We start from the raw sequence: 18607 nt of genomic DNA, 5'->3' as shown, positions 1-18607 counted from the left end.
TGGCACGTCCCTGCAACAATTTTAACTCTTCCATTGTGTCAACCACCCTCAATGCATAACCTGTGCACGTCTCATTTTCTGTTTCCGGTAGCAATTCCCACTGATCTTTGAACGATATACAGTTCAATGCACAAAACCTTGCAACTTGATCTGCATATCCATTTCCCACTGACACAAAGGGCCTCCGCCCGCCAGGATGCCGCCCTCCAAAATACCACGCCGCGGTCAAAAGACCGCGGCGGGTATTACGAGTTTTCCCCTGGGCTGGCGGGCGGTTGCTGAAAAACCGCCCGCCAGCCCAGGGGAAAACGACCTTCCCACGAGGATGCCGGCTCGTAATCGAGCCGGCGGAGTGGGAAGGTGCGACGGGTGCAGTGGCACCCGTCGCGTATTTCAGTGTCTGCAGGGCAGACACTGAAATACTTTGCGGGGCCCTCTTACGGGGGCCCCTGCCGTGCCCATGCCATTGGCATGGGCACGGCAGGGGCCCCCAGGGGCCCCGCGACCCCCCCTACCGCCATCCTGTTCATGGCGGCTTTCCCGCCATGAACAGGATGGCGGTAGGGGGGGTCAGAATCCTCATGGCTGCGGAGCGCGCTCCGCAGCCATGGAGGATTCAAACGAGCAGCGGAAAGTCAGCGGGAGACCGCTGACTTTCCGCTTCTGAACCGCCGCGGTCAGAATGCTCGTTGGAGCACCGCCAGCCTGTTGGCGGTGCTCCCGTGGAGGGTCAGAATGACCCTCAAAGTCTTGTGATTTCACATGAGCGCTGCATTTAACCACGCAATTTCAAGAGGTAACTGAATCGCGTGCAACAACTCCTTAATTCTTTCACCATTTTTCACTGGAGAACCAGAAGAGGTCATGAAACCCCTCTGTGATCATAACTGGCCAAAATCATGGAAAATTCCAAATCCGTATCTGCTGTCAGTATAGATAGTAACTTTCAATTTGTCAGCAGCATGGCATGCCCTAGTAAGAGCAACCAATTCAGCCACTTGAGCAGAGTATACTCTTTCAAGCCAAGATGCTTCTAGGATACCAATGATTGTACACACAGCGTATCCGGCTCTCAGTACTCCCACTGAGTCTCTCAGGCATGAACCATCAACAAAGATAATGTAATCGTTTTCCTCCAATTGGGTATCTTTAATGTCGGGTCTCGGTTTGGTGCACAGTTCTGTTACCTCAAGACAATCATGTTCTACTTCCTCAGCATCATCAACATCTGTGTTCTCATTAGGGAGCAAAGTTGCCGGGTTTAACACAGTACATCGTTTGAGTGACACATTTGGTGACCCCTGTATAATTGTCTCATACTTGGTCAATCTAGCATTTGTCATATGCTGCGTCTTGGTTCGGGTCAACAGTATTTCAACTGAATGTGGGACCATTACTGTCAAAGGATGTCCCATCACTATGCCTTCACACTGAATGAGGCTTTGACCAACTGCTGCAACTGCACGCAGACAACCCGGTAAGGCTGCTGCAACTGGGTCCAAAGTAGCTGAAAAATATGCTACTGGGTGGTTAGCACCTCAATGGACCTGTGTCAGGACAGACAAGGAACAAGCATCACGTTCATGACAAAACAGTACAAAAGGCTTTGTGTAGTCAGGCATACCTAAAGCTGGTGCCCTGCACATGCACTCTCTCAGTTCAATGAATGCCCTCATCTCTTTCTCGGACATAGTCAGGGTATTTGGGCCATCCTTAACCTCCTTGACAGTCAGCCTCACCAAAGGCTTAGAGATAATCAAGAAGTTGGGGATCCACTGGCGACAGTAGCCCACCATTCCCCAAAACATCCTGATGTCCCTCTTGGATGCCGGGAGATTCATCTGCAATATGGCTGTCACTCTTTCTTTGGATATTTTCCTTGATCCCTTCTCAATCAGATGGCCTAAGTACTTCACTTCTTTCTGACAGTACTGCAGTTTCTTTGGGGACACTTTATGTCCTTCTTTCCCAAATGATTCAGTAAGGCAATAGTGTCGTACCTACAGTCATCTTTTGTTTTGGACGCAATCAACAAATCATCAATGTACTGTACTAGAGTCGAATTAAAAGGCAGTTCCAATGACTCCAAATCCTTCTTCAATATCTGATTGAAGATGAAAGGCAATTCTGAGAACCCTTGAGGAATTCGACACCAACTGTAAACCTTGTCCAAGAATTTGAAACTGAAGAGAAATTGGCTATCCTCATGAAGAGGCACAGAAAAGAACGCTTGAGACGACCTGTGGACTGTGAACCACTCTGCATCGCATGGAACCAGAAACATGATCACGGCTGGATTTGGCACTATGGGGCAACACTTCACCACTGTCTCATAAATTTTTCTCAGATCTTGGACAATTCGGACTTTCCCACAAGGCTTTCTCAGACCCATTATTGGTGAATTACATGGGCTGCTCATCACTTCTTTTAGGACCCCTTGCTTCATAAAGTCTGCGATTATCTGCGTCACCTGTATAAGGACATCTTGTGCCATGTGGTACTGCGGTACCTGGGGAAACACGGCATTTGGCTTCACATCTGTTTTGACTGGTTCTACTCCTTTTATCAATCCCACTTCCTTTCCTGTCATGTCCCACACTTTCTCTGTCACTGTTCCCTGTAATTCGGTTGGTAAATCAGTCACTGTGAACATTGGGAAGAAGCTTATCAAAGGGTACTCCTCATCTGTGGTCTCCGTCTCAGGTTCTGAGATCTGACCATCATCCCCTTCATCATCACTGTTTGTCTGCACTTCAATCCCTTCATTGGAACAGGTGATCGAACACCTCGTCTTACACAGCAAGACTCTTCCCAGTAGGGATACGGGACTTGAATCACAGACTACAAACCTGTGCAATCCCTGAAAGGTACCAATCTCAACTTGGACAGGATCTGTAATTGGATTAGTCAGGAGTTGATTTGCTACTCCTACCACCTTTATAGTACGCCCTGAAAGCGGCAATTTCAGAACCTCTGCACGCCTGACAGTAGAGCGTGTAGCTCCTTTATCAACCAAGAATGAAACCTTGTGACCCATCACCTTCCCTTACACATAGGGTCCCCTCCGATCTACTTCTAGGGACGCTGCAAGCCTGCACTCCTCACTATCTGAACAATCATCCGACCATTCACTGTTTATTCCATTCTCACCACGCAATGGGAACTGTTGTACTGTATTATTTTGACTAATTGTTTGACCTGTGACCTGTTGAGGAAGCATCACCTGTTGCTGTCCCATCTGAGCTAAAGGCAACTGCATTTGTTGTCTAGGTACCAGGGGAATCTGCTGTTGTACTTGCTGCATTTGCGCTGGTTGAAGACGTGGCATTTGCATTTGCTGCATGGGCTGGAGACCCTGCATCTGAACCATATTATTCTGGAAGTTCGAATTTGGACCCCTCATTCTCGGACCCCTCCCATTTTGAAATGTACCGACATCATTGCTTTGTTGAATAACACCATCCTGTACCATCATCGGACATTCCCGCTTCCAGTGTCCCACATCCCCGCACGCATGGCATGGTGACATCTCTTTCATCCCTTGCACGTCATTTTGAACCACAACCGTATTCAAATCTGGACCATGACTCACAAAACCTCCCTGACCTCGGCCTCTCGGTTGCGCCTAAAACATTCTGTTTCCTTGAGGTTGCTGTTGTACCATCTGCTGTACTCCATTTCCCTGCATCCCTGCCTGAGCTGCCTTAATTTGCATCACCAGCACCTTCTCTTTCAGCTTCCTTTGCTTCAACTCAATCTCATCACTACAGTATTTTGCATACTGCAACACCTCATCAATTGGCTTCGCGTGCCAACAGATCAAATGATTCTTAATTAATTGGCTAATTTCTGGTCTCAACCCTTCAACAAACCTGAACACAAGGTGATTCATGTCTTTCGGTTCTATAACCTCGGTGCCGCTGTAGTGTTTAAACGCTTTTAACAATCTCTTGTAGTAAGCATGTATCGATTCTTTACCTTCTTGAGATGTTCGATCAATCTTCTGCCAATCAAATGTTTGCGGCAACACCTTCTGCTTCAAGAACTCAATCACCTTAAAGTAGTACCTCATCACCTCAGAGGACGGTGCTCCAGTAACCTTGTCCCTTGCCGGCTCTTCTGTCATCCAATCCACACTCCTCTTACACTCAAGCCACAAGTCAGCTGGGACTATAATCTCAAACAGTGTATTCAAGTCTTCCCAAAGACATTTCTCAAGCTTCACAAACCTGTCTGTCTGCTGATACCACTCTATCGGCTTTTCCCTCAGCCTGGGATAATCATTGGTGAACGACATAATGTCACCTCTGGACCATGGTACATGAACTAGAACCCCTCCAGCTGTTTCTCTCATCTGTAACATCTTTATTGTTCCCGTGTCTGGCGCAGCTTTCGCCTGCTGCGGTTCCAGGCAGTCACTTTTCCTCTAATCTCTCTTCTTTGCCAATCTGCCTTCCCACTTCTCTAATGCTCCCCAAACTTGAGCACTCTGCAGTATCTCCTTAAGGTGTGCCTTTATCCCAGTAGGTCTCATGTGATCAAAATCTTTAGGTTCAAAGTCTAACCTATAACTCCTCTTCAGATGCTTGGTATTGTCTATGCCGTATTTGTCTGCCACATTCGCTAACCTCTGGTGCACCTTACTCACTTCTTTAGTTATTTTGGAGCACAGAAACCTCAATTCTGCTTCAGTGTAGGATTCTAACCTGTTCACCCCCATAGTTCCTTCCACCAACTCAGCTGCTTCTACACCCAGTCTCACAAAATTCAGGTATTCTTCTCTTTCTGACCGCTCTGCTGTCGCAGGAGGAGTCTGCAAAGGGTTAAGCTTGTCTAACCATTCATTCAGTTGTTGCGCTGTCAAGCCTTGCAACAAGATATTTCCAGCCTGCATCATTGGGGTTTGCGACGTGTTTGTACTCATCACCTGTGGAGTCAATAGCCCCAAGCCTGCTTGTCTCATGGTTTCTAAAGGAACCCCAATCGGACTAAAGTCCAACAAGGCCCTAGACCTTTCGGATGTCTGTTCTCCCGCTGTTATCCCTTGGGAGCTTCCTGTGAACCCTCCTCTTATAATTTCTTGAGTCATTACTCCTCGGTCACATACACTAGGCCTCGCCTGCGCATATAGCAGTACTGGTGGACCAACAGTAATTGGTAAGGATATAGCAGATGGTGTCTGTCCATTTCCCAGTTCTGGTGGAGCATTAACTCCCATCGCTTGGTTCATTACAGGTGCTGTAACTGCCTGCGGTCCTGTGACCGAAGTATAATTCGGAACCATCTGTTGCTGCGGCTGGGGCAGCAAATGTGGAGTTGGCTCAATCTGCACTAACTTCGATCTCATGTATACTGGATGAGGCGGCACCATCAAATTCGTGGCTGTCTCTAATACTGGGACATCAGGGTAGAGCCTCTGAACTGGTGGCAGCTGGAACTGTATCTGCGTCTCGGGTGCAGTGGATACACTAGCACCATTCTGTGTCAGAACTGATGTGATAACGTTATTTGCCTGCGCTGTATTCGTGTTCCCCTGATTTTGTGTCGGATCTACAGGACCTGCACTAGTACTCGCTCTATTGTTATTCATGGCATATGGTGGCGGTCGATCATGTAACAACTGATTAAGAAACTCATCATCGTCTGAATCATCTGCATCTACCCAAGATTTCTGAGTCTCTTTTGGCTTGTTAGAGCCCTTATCTGTTTTACAAGTGGCCTTTCTTTCCTGTGTTTCGGCTTCTTGAGTTATTGCCGGAAACATCCTACTCCGTCTATTATTTCCCTTCTCCACATCCTAGGCTCAATATCCCATCTAGCTTCGGCTAGAGTCTTTTCTGCTTTCCTCATTCTCCTCTCAAATTTCTGTTGGCTCTGTCGTATGGCCATTAATTCCCAAGTCGCTAATGCCTCAAACTGAGCTGGTCTCGGAGGCGGCTTTTGCTCATTTAACGCTCTCTGCAAATTCTCTAGTATCCTTATGTTATAGGTTCCATTCTCTGGAAACGCAAAACACCCATCTTTCTCTGTTAATTTGCACCATTGCTTTAGCCAGAGACATGGCGCGACTCCCTTCTCCTCCATTACGGCATAAGCTGGAGTATCCCCTGGCGGTGTAGGCTCCCCCACACTCGCTGTAATGTACACATCTCCCCTCATAGCACTCTTTAACGCTTTGAAAAACACATCTTTGCGTCTTTATTTCGTTTAGAATCTAATCAGGAAGTGACTTTAATTCCCAGAACACTCTTCGCCTACCTTCTCAACCAATTGCCTTTCATGGACGGCTGCCAATCTGTCTGCGACCCTTATCGGCAACTGACCTATCCCAGCGCGGCTCCAATGACATCACATTCACACACACTGCGGCTGACAAAGTCTGGCAGCTTGTCTTCTTCACTCTAAATCCACACACAAAACTAATGCAATATTTTGCAAGCACCTTCACAACAGAACCCAAATTTGCCAGTTTACTGCAGGAGGGGTAACACAATCGCTTCAGAACTTTACAGAGATTTCACTTGAAGCCTCGGCCGCTATTCTCTCCTTCTCAGATCCGCACTCGCAAGCAAAATTTGACGCGCAAATTTCACTCTCGACTTGTCAATGGTTTGTCCTAGTGCACTTTAGAACTTACCAAATCTCCATCGAAGTTTTCACTCACACAATTTGACTCAAACTCAACTCGTCAACCATGCCCGATTGACCTATTAAACTGCGCAAATTACAACCTAAACCAAGTGTCTCATACACTTATCAATATACTCCGGAGTCTTAGACCACTCCGGGTCCGTACATCACCAACAACCACGTGGATAATTTCTTAGCAGAAAGCGCCACACTCACATGAAGTTCGCCGACTTCCCTACTTACATACTGCGGAGTACGCCCACTCCTACTGAAACATTACCTGGCCTAAATTCTCACAAACCTTCACAATTCACCTGCGATATGCATAAGCTGTTGCAAGCGTGAACCCTATCTCATTCACACTCTCACCAGAACGCCGAGAACATACCCAACTCACTTCGGCAAGCTACGAGATTCGGGGAAAGTCATTTGGGATTTAGGGACACATCATACCTCCAATTTGCATTATTTCAAAAATACTTCTAAAACAATGGTCCCTCGTCCAAGGGCCCCAAAGGGCCTGAACCGTCCTCTGCTACCAGAACTGTTAACGCATCCCTTACTGGATAATTTACTTAGACTGGGACTCGTTTTAGGCCAATTAATCTTTTGACCCTGATTGAAGACACCTTAGGACGAGACAATTAATCATCATACCAATCAATAGATCAATAACATCATCGATAGTCACCATAACAAATTAATTCAATCTAAGTAATGACATTAATGAGAATCGGGACACACTATGACCTTTCAATCATGAATAACCACACAGAATTTATAAGGATTTTGATATTTATTCCCTATTGGTTACAATCTACTAGCAAATGTATTAGTCTCAAAACCATAAAACCCATCAACACTGTTATAATATGGCAACTCGAACAAGATTTCAGCAGTGCAAAAATCATAAAAATTAGCACAAAGCACATCGTCAACATGGGTTAACTTTAGCAGAATCTCATTAGCGCATTATTCAACAAAGCATAGATCCAGTCATTTGTCTCTTTGCATCCGTTCAGTGTACTCCTCAACTTTTTTTTGCTGTCTTGAGGATTTGTACAGTAGACATTATTTCTCACTGCGACGAGCATGTGTATATCGAGTGGGGTTTGGCTCCATCTGAATTAAGGTCGAATTTTTGCACCAAACCAGTAATTATAACTATTCTGGTAGTACAGCTAATTCTACTAATATTTACTGTTGACAAGGAGGAATCTATTTACATAGCAACTACTGTCCTCATCTACAGTTTTATCAGTATATTGTTATTCTACACTGCATTGTATGCTGGTGATTGTCAGCACCAATATTATTTGTTAGAGGGGACCTTCTACTGCATAAAAGATATATAGATATATTTCTGACTGTACTAACAACTTTTAACCCCTGCTAGAAGCAATAGGCTGGATCGTGCTACTCCCCAAGGGGCCCCCCATACGAAGAGGGCGGGTAAGCATAGCTTTTCTTCTGTTTGACACCACTTTATGCACAGATCCACATTGGGTGTGAATGGTCATTTAACCGTGCTTCTAGATTTGTTTGTTTTTCTATTTTCTATTTTTTTCTAGGGCGACCTTTTTTTGTTTGAGACTCTTGACGGGACAGTTTACTCAAAATGTAAGTGACTGGTACCTATTTTCTCTCACACACATAATTGTTTAGTGATATCTTTTATATATAGCCAGGAGAAGTCAAGTTAGATATAGGTCCTGATGAAGCGTTAGAGGATCTTTCACGACCACATTTACGCGAAACATGTTGACCAGACCTTAGGGGTCAGGTGACAATTTCCCAGTACTCCAGGCTTTCAAAGTGGTTGAGCATTATTCTCATTGTCCACTTAATTATGTTTTTAATCTTGATTGTGACCCTTTTTGATTGCTAGTAAACAGATTAGTTTAGGGGTCTCTAATCAATCTTAATATATTTTTTCCACTCTCCTGCCATATTAAGTGCCTGACCTTTTTGACTCAACGGCAGTCATCATATATAAAAAGATCTCCGGCAAAGAGCCCCCGAAAGGGGAGCCCGTCAGACATTGCACCAGCCGGTCTGACGAGGAGCTTCCCGATGATGAAGCATGACACCCTTCGGGTGTGTGAGGGCTCTAGCTCCTAAACTTTAATCGTTCACCTTAGAGTTAGGAACAGTGTACTTTTTGCATTTGATTAGTCATATTGGGAGTACGTACACTGGACCTTCAATTCTCCCTATCCCTCTCTTTTTCGATACTCCTCAACTAACCTCGAATTAGCATTAGCATGTTGGGCTTCATGCACAACAATTTAGCAGCACAAATTTAGAAAATATCTAACTATGGTCTCTATCAAAAGGAAGCAGTTGGTACCCAGAAAGGAAAGGCAAACAGACAATTACAATTGCATCATCATATAGTTACCCTCCGTAATGGGTCAGCATACAGAGTCAGTCTTCGTCCTCAGGACATCAGTTGATTCGCCATCAGCCGGGAAACTCAGCAAAGTTCAGCAAGACGGGCAATAAGGAATACCTCCCTCATAAGGAGGACTAGTATAGAATCGGGCAAGGCAAAGTAAGGATGGTTCGAACGATCAAACAGCAAAGTCAGAGTGACAAAGTGGCTGGGCAATAGCAAAAAGGCGCGCAACGCTTGTAATGGCTCAGGAATGGCATATAATGACTGATTTCTCTTCGTGTCCAAGAATTATATCTATCTTGTTGTACAGTCCCCTAATTTCCAATTGGGCAAGTTTTGGTGCACTACTATCTCCATCCAATGGTTTACTTATCGCCTCATTAAAATTGTCACCTTAGGACAGTTCTCACTTAGTTTATTGGCTCCTGTAATTTGACGTCTCCAACGGGTAGAATGTCAGGTACGGGTCTTACTCTCCCAGGCTCAGTCAGTAGTTCCATTGTCTTTACCAGTTCAGGCGACCTTGTACCTGTTGCAAGTTTACATTGTTGCATTCGGCAAGAATGTCTCCTTGAGCAAGTCGAGTCTCATGAGAAAGAATTTACTACAGCTACACACATCTTCTAGCTTCTGGAGAAATAAGGCTACATGTCCTTCAGCAGGTCGGCACATTGCACGTTAGAAAAACACATTTAATATGAAACCGGGCAGCTAGGCCCCGACTCATGTTAACTAAGGCCTAGTAACTAATTTAGCAAATCTTTAACATATAACTCTTAATACTAATATGGAATCATACATTAGTACATTAATAATGCATTATTAATTAACTTCCTTAATCCTCGTATACATTGGTGGGCACATTTGAAACGCACGTTTAGTAAAACACAGCAATACATTTTCTATACGGCATCATTAGGCATTAATTGGCAAGCATTTCATTGTTAATTCTGATTATAAAAACTACACTCCAACAGGTCCTTCAAGAGAATGGTGGAGATGTCTGAATGGGTAAAGGAAACTGCCTTTCTCTATACTCAGTAAAACTAGAGCACTTTAACGTTTGGACAAGTATTTCAAAATATCCTGTGACTGTATTCACCACTAGAAAATCAGTACACTCAACAGGGTGCTGAATATCCGAGGTAGTGCTCCAACCATATGAACAACTGCCCTAGCACATTAAAGAACTCAAGCCAAATAATACTTGACGATTCCCCTCCTTGCTTAAAGATGTTTGTGGAGGAAATGGAAGAGAAAATGCAGCAGATTGCGCAGGCTTCTTTAGCTTCTGCTAAAGTGACCTCTTGACATCTGTCTCCGCTTCAAAAAGCTCATGCTGCGCCCCGGCACCAGTGCCACCTGCCTCCCCTGGACCTTCAAAGCGACGGCGAATATCAAAGGCACGATCCAGGTGTGTGGGAAAGTTCTGACATGGAAGGCTGATCAGGAGCAAAAGAGACAGAAAGGAGGGGGAAAACACACAATACGCGCACTTATTAGTGCTTCATAGCTATAAACAACAACCTACTCTTTATTTACTCTTTGCCTTACAGTGTGAGGATTAGGTCAAGGTGAACACACACGAAATATTCCCATTAACACTTAATCACCCCACTAGTATTATCATGCTGGTGTACCACGCAACTTTTCTTGATGAGCACTGACCAGTAATAGGCCTGGACAAAACCTGCATAGTTTCACTGGCAGAGTTACATAAAAACTCGTGGAGATTCTGTGGAGTTATGCCACTGGGTGGAAAAATGCACATTGCCCTGCTCACACTGTGATTTGGCGCTAGTAGTATATTCTGCTCGAATGGTACCTCTGAGTGCGCAAGTGGAAGGCCAGTTGAATTTGGTGCTTCTTGAGTAGAGCCCCCCTCTGACTGCGAGTAGTTAGAAAATCGCGCAGGAAGTCCTCCTAGCGACCGGAAATCGTGCTAAATGATGCCAAATCTTGATTGCCAACTCCGATTCTGAAGTCTCAAGTTGTTCCAGCTGTCATCACGTTGCTTGAACAGGAAAAAAAAATCCACTACATGGCAATTGGTGGAATTTGGCAAGAACTCCACGTTACCAAATTTGTCCAATACCGCAAGCATAATTGAAAATTCTGCCCAGGCCTAACTAGTACTTCTGCTTTATGTGTGAAGGGTCATAACCTATCCTGTGGGTGTCATGCCTTACCATTTTTACTGCACCATGTGATATATATATATGTGTCATGCACTATCTATGTAGAGTCCTTCTTTGCAGCTCTGAAAACACTAGTTTCACCTCCACAACTAGCATTTCCAAGTTCTACTACCTTGTATAATATTCCATATTCCACATATTCTTCTTCCACTCTGTGAAGCATGTGTATGGAGACCTTGACATTCTTGCCACTGCTACTGAGCCACATAACATGTGCCTCATAGTCACTTGTAATTATGGATGTGAGAAGCATATTACATGATTTAGTACTGGTAAGGACTCCAGATGGATGAACTATGAGTCAGCTCGTCTTAGTACTCCTGTATTGTGTAATATGTATTGTACATTCATTTTCATGAAGATCCCCTCCCAGCTCCACTGCTTTGTGTAATATGTACGTTTCGCACTCAACAAGGAGCAATTCCCAGTTTACTGTTTTGTGTTAGATCTCGTATTTACCTCTATAACGATGCGTACCCAGTTCTACTGATGTTTAAAATATGTTTTAAATATCCCCTCCATGAAGAAGCCCCCAGTCCCGCAGCTTGTTTAATATGTGTATTTAAAATTTATATCCTTGAGATTCCCCTCCGAGTTCTCCTTTTCATGTAACATGTGTGTCTCACATTGTTCTCCATGGGTAGTCTATCTCTGTTTGTCTCACATTCTCCTCCATGAAGAGTCTATCCTGACTCTACTGCATCATGTACTATGTTTGTCTCATATTTCACTCCTCGAGGAGTCTATCCCTGGATCAACTACCTGGTGTAATATGTTGTCTCACGTTCCCCTCCACGCGGAGTCCCTTTGTGTTCTACTGCCTTATGTAATGTTTTTGTCTCACATTCCTGTCCATGAGGAGTCCATCCCTTTCCCACTGCTTCATTTAATATTTTACTTTTCACATTCCCCGACACAAGGGGCCCATTAACCTTGAGGGAGAGTGCAGTGCCTATGGCCCCACCCATGTAAAGTTCTGATTGAATGTACTGAAAAGACCCTCCTCTGACATCCAGAGAGGATATGTGTGTCTGTGTTTTCTGTCAGTGGTGCTCTTGGAAGGACTGTATGTTAAATGTGAGCGTATGCTTGACCAGACCAGTGGGATCCATTTTGGATGGCTCCAGGTCAGAGCGAAGATGGAGTTTGCAGCTCAACTCCACCTGCAAGGTAACTGTATAGCTGGTATGTCTGCATTGGAGGGAACAGTCCCAGACACTAAAGTGTGAGAGGATGGAGACAGTGCTCATTTCGCAATGCGGCAATGACCATATGTTGGACAGCCTGCAGAGTCTCTCTCTTTTCTCTCTCATTCTCTTAAGGCTGAAAGTGGACAGAGGGAGGTGAGGCAGCAGATTTTTTCAGAAGTAAAGGAAATCTTAGGGCATGTCTGCCCTTTTGACTTCCTCCGAGTGCTATTCCCAAAATGGCTGTTAAGAGGCAGTCAGATGCACAGTTTCAGGCTTCATGGTGCTGCTTTTGTATGTGTTTTGTTGGGAGACACCCTTTGCTGAGAAGAACTGCACCAGAGACAAAGACTATGCATGCTCTACTCTATGGAGATGGACTAACCTGAAGCCAGTACAAGACCTTCAACAATGGGATCCATGTCCCCTGTCTGGAGAATTACTGTAAACGTGCAACTCAAACTTCTCAACTTGGTTCCAGTTTCTTCATTGACTAAGTGAGGAGGAACTCCGCAGAGTACAAGAAAAAATCCTGAGATCCAGGGTTAGTGACTTTGTAGAGCCAGTCACCCTGAAGGAGGCCCACAGGCTCCCCATTCACAAACAAGCACAATTCAGACTCCTGACTCACTTTCAAAGCACTACATAACACTTGCCCAGCATACCTAAACATTTGCATCTGTTTTCACAAAACTTCCAAATAACTCTGCTCATAAGAACTGCTACTTGCACACATCCCAAGCATACATAAACCGAGATCTGACAGTCGGGCCTTCCCCTACATCTCCCCTGAAGCATGGAATGATCTGCCGCTACCCATAAGAGCCTCCTCCTCACTTTTTTAAAATTTTATTTTAGCAGTGCAGCAAAAACACAACAAAAACTTGCAAGTCATCAGTATTACTGTTTCCTGCATCCTTGTACTAAACAATCACATATCTCTGCCATTTAGGTACATTTTGGACACACATATAGGACCAGCAGTGAATCCCAATGTTTGTAGCTTAAATCTCTTGTGACTCTCCCTAGGTAGACAGTAAGTAAGTGCCACTGTTGGCATGGTTATCCCCCCCCCCACGTTTTGCCTAGTGTTGATGCCAACTCTGATTGAAAGTGTGCTGGGACCCTGCTAAGCAGGACCCAGCACCAGTGTTCTTTCCCTAAAACTGTACCTTTGTTTCCACAATTGGCACAGCCCTGGCACACAGTTATGTCCCTTGTAGAAGGTACCCATGGTACCAAGGGCCCTGTGGACAGGGAAGGTCTATAAGGGCTGCAGCATGCATTATGCCACCCTAGGTGGCCCCTCACTCAGCACATGCACACTGCCTTGCAGCTTTTTTGTACTGGTGGGTAGCAAAAGGCAAAGTCGACATGGCACCCCTCTCAAGGTTCCATGCCCACAACCCACTGCCTGTGACATAGGTAAGTCACCCCTCTAGCGCGCCTTACACCCCTAAGGCAGGGTGCACTATCCCACAGGTGAGGGCATAGCTGCATGAGCAATATGCCCCTAGAGTGTCTAAGTCCATTCTTAGACATTGTAAGTTCAGTGTAGCCATATTGAGTATACGGTCAGGGAGTTTGTCATCACGAACTGCACAGCACCGCAATGGCTTCATTGAATACTGGGAAGTTTGGTATCAAACTTCTCAGCACGATAAACCCACACTGATGCCAGTGAGGGACTTATTGAAAAATGCACACAGAGGGCATCTTAGAGCTGCCCCCTGTATGTTAGCCCGACTGCTATTGTAAGACTGACTAGTCTGTGCCAGCCTGCGCTTTCAGACAAGTTTCTGAACACATGGGGTGAGTGCCTTTGAGGTCAGAAACAAAGCCTGTCTGGGGTGGAGGTGCTTCTCACCTCCCCCTGCAGAACTGTAACACCTGGCGGTGAGACTCAAGGGTTCAATCCTCACGTTACAGTGCTCCAGAGCACTCCAGTTAGCAGAGATGCCTGCCCCCGGACAAAGCCCCACTTTGGCGGCAGGTCTGGTGGGAAAATTAGGGAAAGCAGGGAGGAGTGACCACCCCAGCCAGGACCACCTCTAAGGTGTCCAGAGCTGAGGTCACCCCCTCCCTGTGGAATCCTCCATCTTGGTTTGGGGGAGAGGGACCAATAGGGATAGGAAGGTGCCCCCCGCCCCAAAGGGAGGGGGCACAAGGAGGGTGTAGCCACCCTCAGGGACAGAAGCCATTGGCTACTGCCCTCTGACCCCTAACATGCCCCTAAATCTAGGATTTAAGGGACTCCCTGAAACCAGCTCACCAGATTCATGGCAACCTACAAGAAGAAGAAGGACTGCTAAGCTGCAACCCCCACCAGAGAAGAAGGAAGACGACAACTGCTTTGGCTCAACCCTAACGGCCTGTCTCCTGCTTCAAAGAACCTGCTAAAACACCAGTAATGCATCCAGTGGGCCCAGCGACCTCTGCCAACTCCAGAGAACTGCCCTGCACCCAAAAGGACCAAGAACTCCCGAAGACAGCGGCTCTGTCTGAAGAAACTTACAACTAAGGACTCCCACCTCACTCCGGATGCCTGAGTCCTGACCCCTGTACACCTGACGCCCACGGCCTGTGTCCAGGTGGTCCACCCAGCAAGAGAGGGTCCCCAGGCAATTGCAAATAAGTGCCCACCCTGGGTTGACCTCTCCAATCCTCCACGATGATGCCAGCAGAAGGAATCCCGAGGACCCCCCTGACCGCGAGCTCTGGACAAAGATATCCGACGCCTAGAGAACACACTGCACCTGCAGCCCCCAGGCCTTGGAGAAATCGACCCCCAGTGCCTCATCATTCAGCAGGCGGCCCTCTTCCCTGTCCGACCAGTGATGTGCCCGATACACCCCCCTGGACCTCGCCTGCAGCCTCTGAGTGACCCCCAGGTTCTCCTCATAGAAAAGCTTTGGAAACCCAACGTCCTGTTGTCACCCTGCACCCGGCCGCCCCTATGCCACTGAGGGAGTGTGTTTGGTGCCTACTTGTGGCCCCTCTAGTGCTCCTCTAATCACCCCTGGTCTGCCCTCTGCGGGTAATTACCTGTTGGCCGACCGAATTCCGAGTAACCCCTGTCTCCATAGGTGCCTACGTTAATTTTGCTCAACTTTGACCTCTGCACCCGACCAGCCCCGTGTTGCTGGTGGTGGGTGTTTGGGGTTAACTTAAACCCCAACCGGTGGACTTCCTAAAACCCGGAGACTGAGACTGTGACTGTTGTACTTACCTTCAAACAGATCTAACTTTTCTTCCCCCCAGGAACTGCTTAAAAATTGTGACCCATATCGTACACATTTAGCATCGTCCCTTAGCCCATATTTCTGTAATTTTGCAGTGTGTAGTATGTTTGATGCAAATATTTGAGGTGTGTAATGTGGAGATTGCAATTGGAGGTGAGATTTAGCATTTGGGCACAGCAGTACTTCCAGTCTGCTTTGTCCGATGGGTGTTCCAGGATGGCATTCCAACCATTCCAGAGCTTTGTTCTGTGTCCAGTTGTGCTGCATTGTAAAGCTTGGTAAGCAAGTGATGGCGTGTACCACTAGTTAATAGTACCTGCAAGGCAGCTAATGTCGGTGGTTCCTGGGGGAACTTTGGGTAGTATTTCCTGAGAGCAGCACGGAGGCCGTGGTATAGAAAGGTCAGTAATGAAGTGTGTTGTTGCATATGTTAAATATGGTCTAGTGTCACAAATGTGTCACCCACAAATGCATCCCCCATGGTGCAGAGACCCACCTGTTTGAATAGTCACATTGCTGTGGTTTCGCTAGAAACTGATACTGCAGGATGATTTTTTAATGGCTGTGCTAGTGAATAAAGGAGAGGTTTCCCAGCTTTAGTGCTTAGTGTTCTCCAGGCAGTCATCATAGTGTGCACTGTGTTATATTTGGTTTGTGTCAGCCCACTTGTTTATGAGGCAGCAAGTTCCGGAGGGGCATGAGATAGGCATTGTCATGCTGCACAGCCACATGAGGTATGTCCTCATGCAGTGAGTACTAATAATTAGCAAAGTGAGTTTGTGCATATAAATAGTAGAGGTGCAAATCATGGGCATTGAGGCCCTCATTCCAACCCTGGCGGTCTGTGACCGCCAGGGTGGAGGGCAACGGAAGCACCGCCAACAGGCTGGCGGTGCTTCCAGGGCCATTCTGACCGCGGCGGTAAAGCCGCAGTCAGAAAAGGGGAACCGGCGGTTTCCCGCCAGTTTTCCCCTGGCCCAGGGAATCCTCCCCGCCATGGGGATTCCGACCCCCTTCCCGCCAGCCTGTTTCTGGCGGTTTACACCGCCAGAACCAGGATGGCGGGAACGGGTGTCGTGGGGCCCCCTAACAGGGCCCCATGAAGATTTTCACTGTCTGCTTTGCAGACAGTGAAAATCGCGACGGGTGCTACTGCACCAGTCGCACCCCTGCAACACCGCTGGCTCCATTCGGAGCCGGCTTCTATGTTGCAGGGGCTTTCCCGCTGGGCCGTCGGGCGGCCTTTTGGCCGTCGCCCACCGGCCCAGCGGGAAAGCCAGAATGGCATCCGTGGGCTCCTGACCGCGGAGCGGCCATTTGGTGGTGACCGCATGGCGGGCGGCGACCGCCGCCCGCCGCGGTCAGAATGACCGCCTGAATCCCCCGGCTGCATACAGCAGTGTAAGGACTTCACAGCGGATCCTAGATTGTTTCCCAGCCCATGTCAGGGCTAAAAGGTGCGTTCTGGGTTTTCTGAAGAAATGTAGGAGTAGGGCAATGGATATATTTACGAAGAGGTATGAATATTTTGCTAGTACCACCACCATTTAAGGATCGCTAGCCTGTCTGCCAGTGATAAAGGCAATCTCCGCCATCTACCAATCTGTCCAGTCACCATCGGCGACCATAATTAAAACGGACCACCATTTCGGGGTCTCTGTGTATCCAAATGCCCAGATATTTAATTGGGTCACATTGCCACATTCCTGAAACTCTAGTGGGCATTCCAGTGTGCCTGGCATGAGTGGAAATATAACTGACTTTGGCCAATTAATGCTCGATCCCGAGAAACGCTCAAACAGACATATTCCTTTATTACAGGTGATAGGTGTATGTGCGAGTTTCTAACATATAGGACCATGTCATTGGCATAAAGGGAGATGCCTATGGGACACAGGCGAAACCCCAAGGCGGAAGCCAGTGTCTTTGCGTATAATACACGCTAGTAGTTCAAGTGTGAGAGCAAAGAGTAGGGGTGACAGGGGTCACCCTTGTCGTCTTGTTCCCCTGATGATAGGTAATTCTATCGAGGTATGACCATTAATGCGCAGTCGGGCTATCAGGTTTGTGTACAAGTCGTATCCAACGCAGGAATCGTTCTGGCATAAATATACATCCCCATTCGATGGAGTCAAATGCTTTAGTGGCATCCAATAGAACCCCCACTGCCGACATGGAAGGGTCCAGGGAATGCAGAAGGGCAAACAGGGGGGATAAGTTGTGGACAATAGGTCTGAAGGGGAGAAACCTCGACTCTGGCAGCACCAATTTGCAGAGAAAAGGTTGGAGTATTGTTGCTATAACTTTGGCTTGTATTTTCATATCAATATTTATAGGTGATAAATAAGTCTATACGATTGGCATTTTTCTGGTGCCTTATCTGGTTTCAATAGTGTCAAAATTAAGGCTTCTCTCAAGGTAGGAGGCAATTGCTGCTTATGGTAGGCCTCCTCGTACATCTCATGCAAATCTAGAGCTAGGAGGTAGGCAAACTCTTAATAACATTCCCCCGTTAAGCCGTCTAACCATGGTGCTTTCCCTTTTGGAAGTTGTTGTATTACTTCCTTAATCACCTCTAGGGTTATGGGTTGTACCAGGTATTCACGCTGCCCTGTAGAGAGCCAAGCTAGCACTACATCATCTAGGTAGGCATAAATGTTGGCTGCCGTGGCTGACAGGTGAGGGCCACATAAGGTGGAATCAAAATGTGCAAAGGCCTGTAGGAGCGCTGGAGTGTCATAAAGTTCTTGCACGTCTGGAATGATTATCTTCCGGATATGTTCCTGCCTTTCGGGTACATCATCCTATTTGTTAAGCTGCGGCCGGGGTGGCCTCCCTCTCCATATGTCCTCGCCAGATGGCTTTTTGATAGGAACTGCTGTTTCTGGGCCGCTAATTCCTGAAAGTTTGTGAGCTGTTCACAGATAGCGGCCAAGGAGTTCCGGTGGGGGT

This window comes from Pleurodeles waltl, chromosome 9 (assembly GCF_031143425.1).
Source record: "Pleurodeles waltl isolate 20211129_DDA chromosome 9, aPleWal1.hap1.20221129, whole genome shotgun sequence".
NCBI lineage: Eukaryota > Metazoa > Chordata > Amphibia > Caudata > Salamandridae > Pleurodeles > Pleurodeles waltl.
This window is presented reverse-complemented; position numbering follows the sequence as displayed.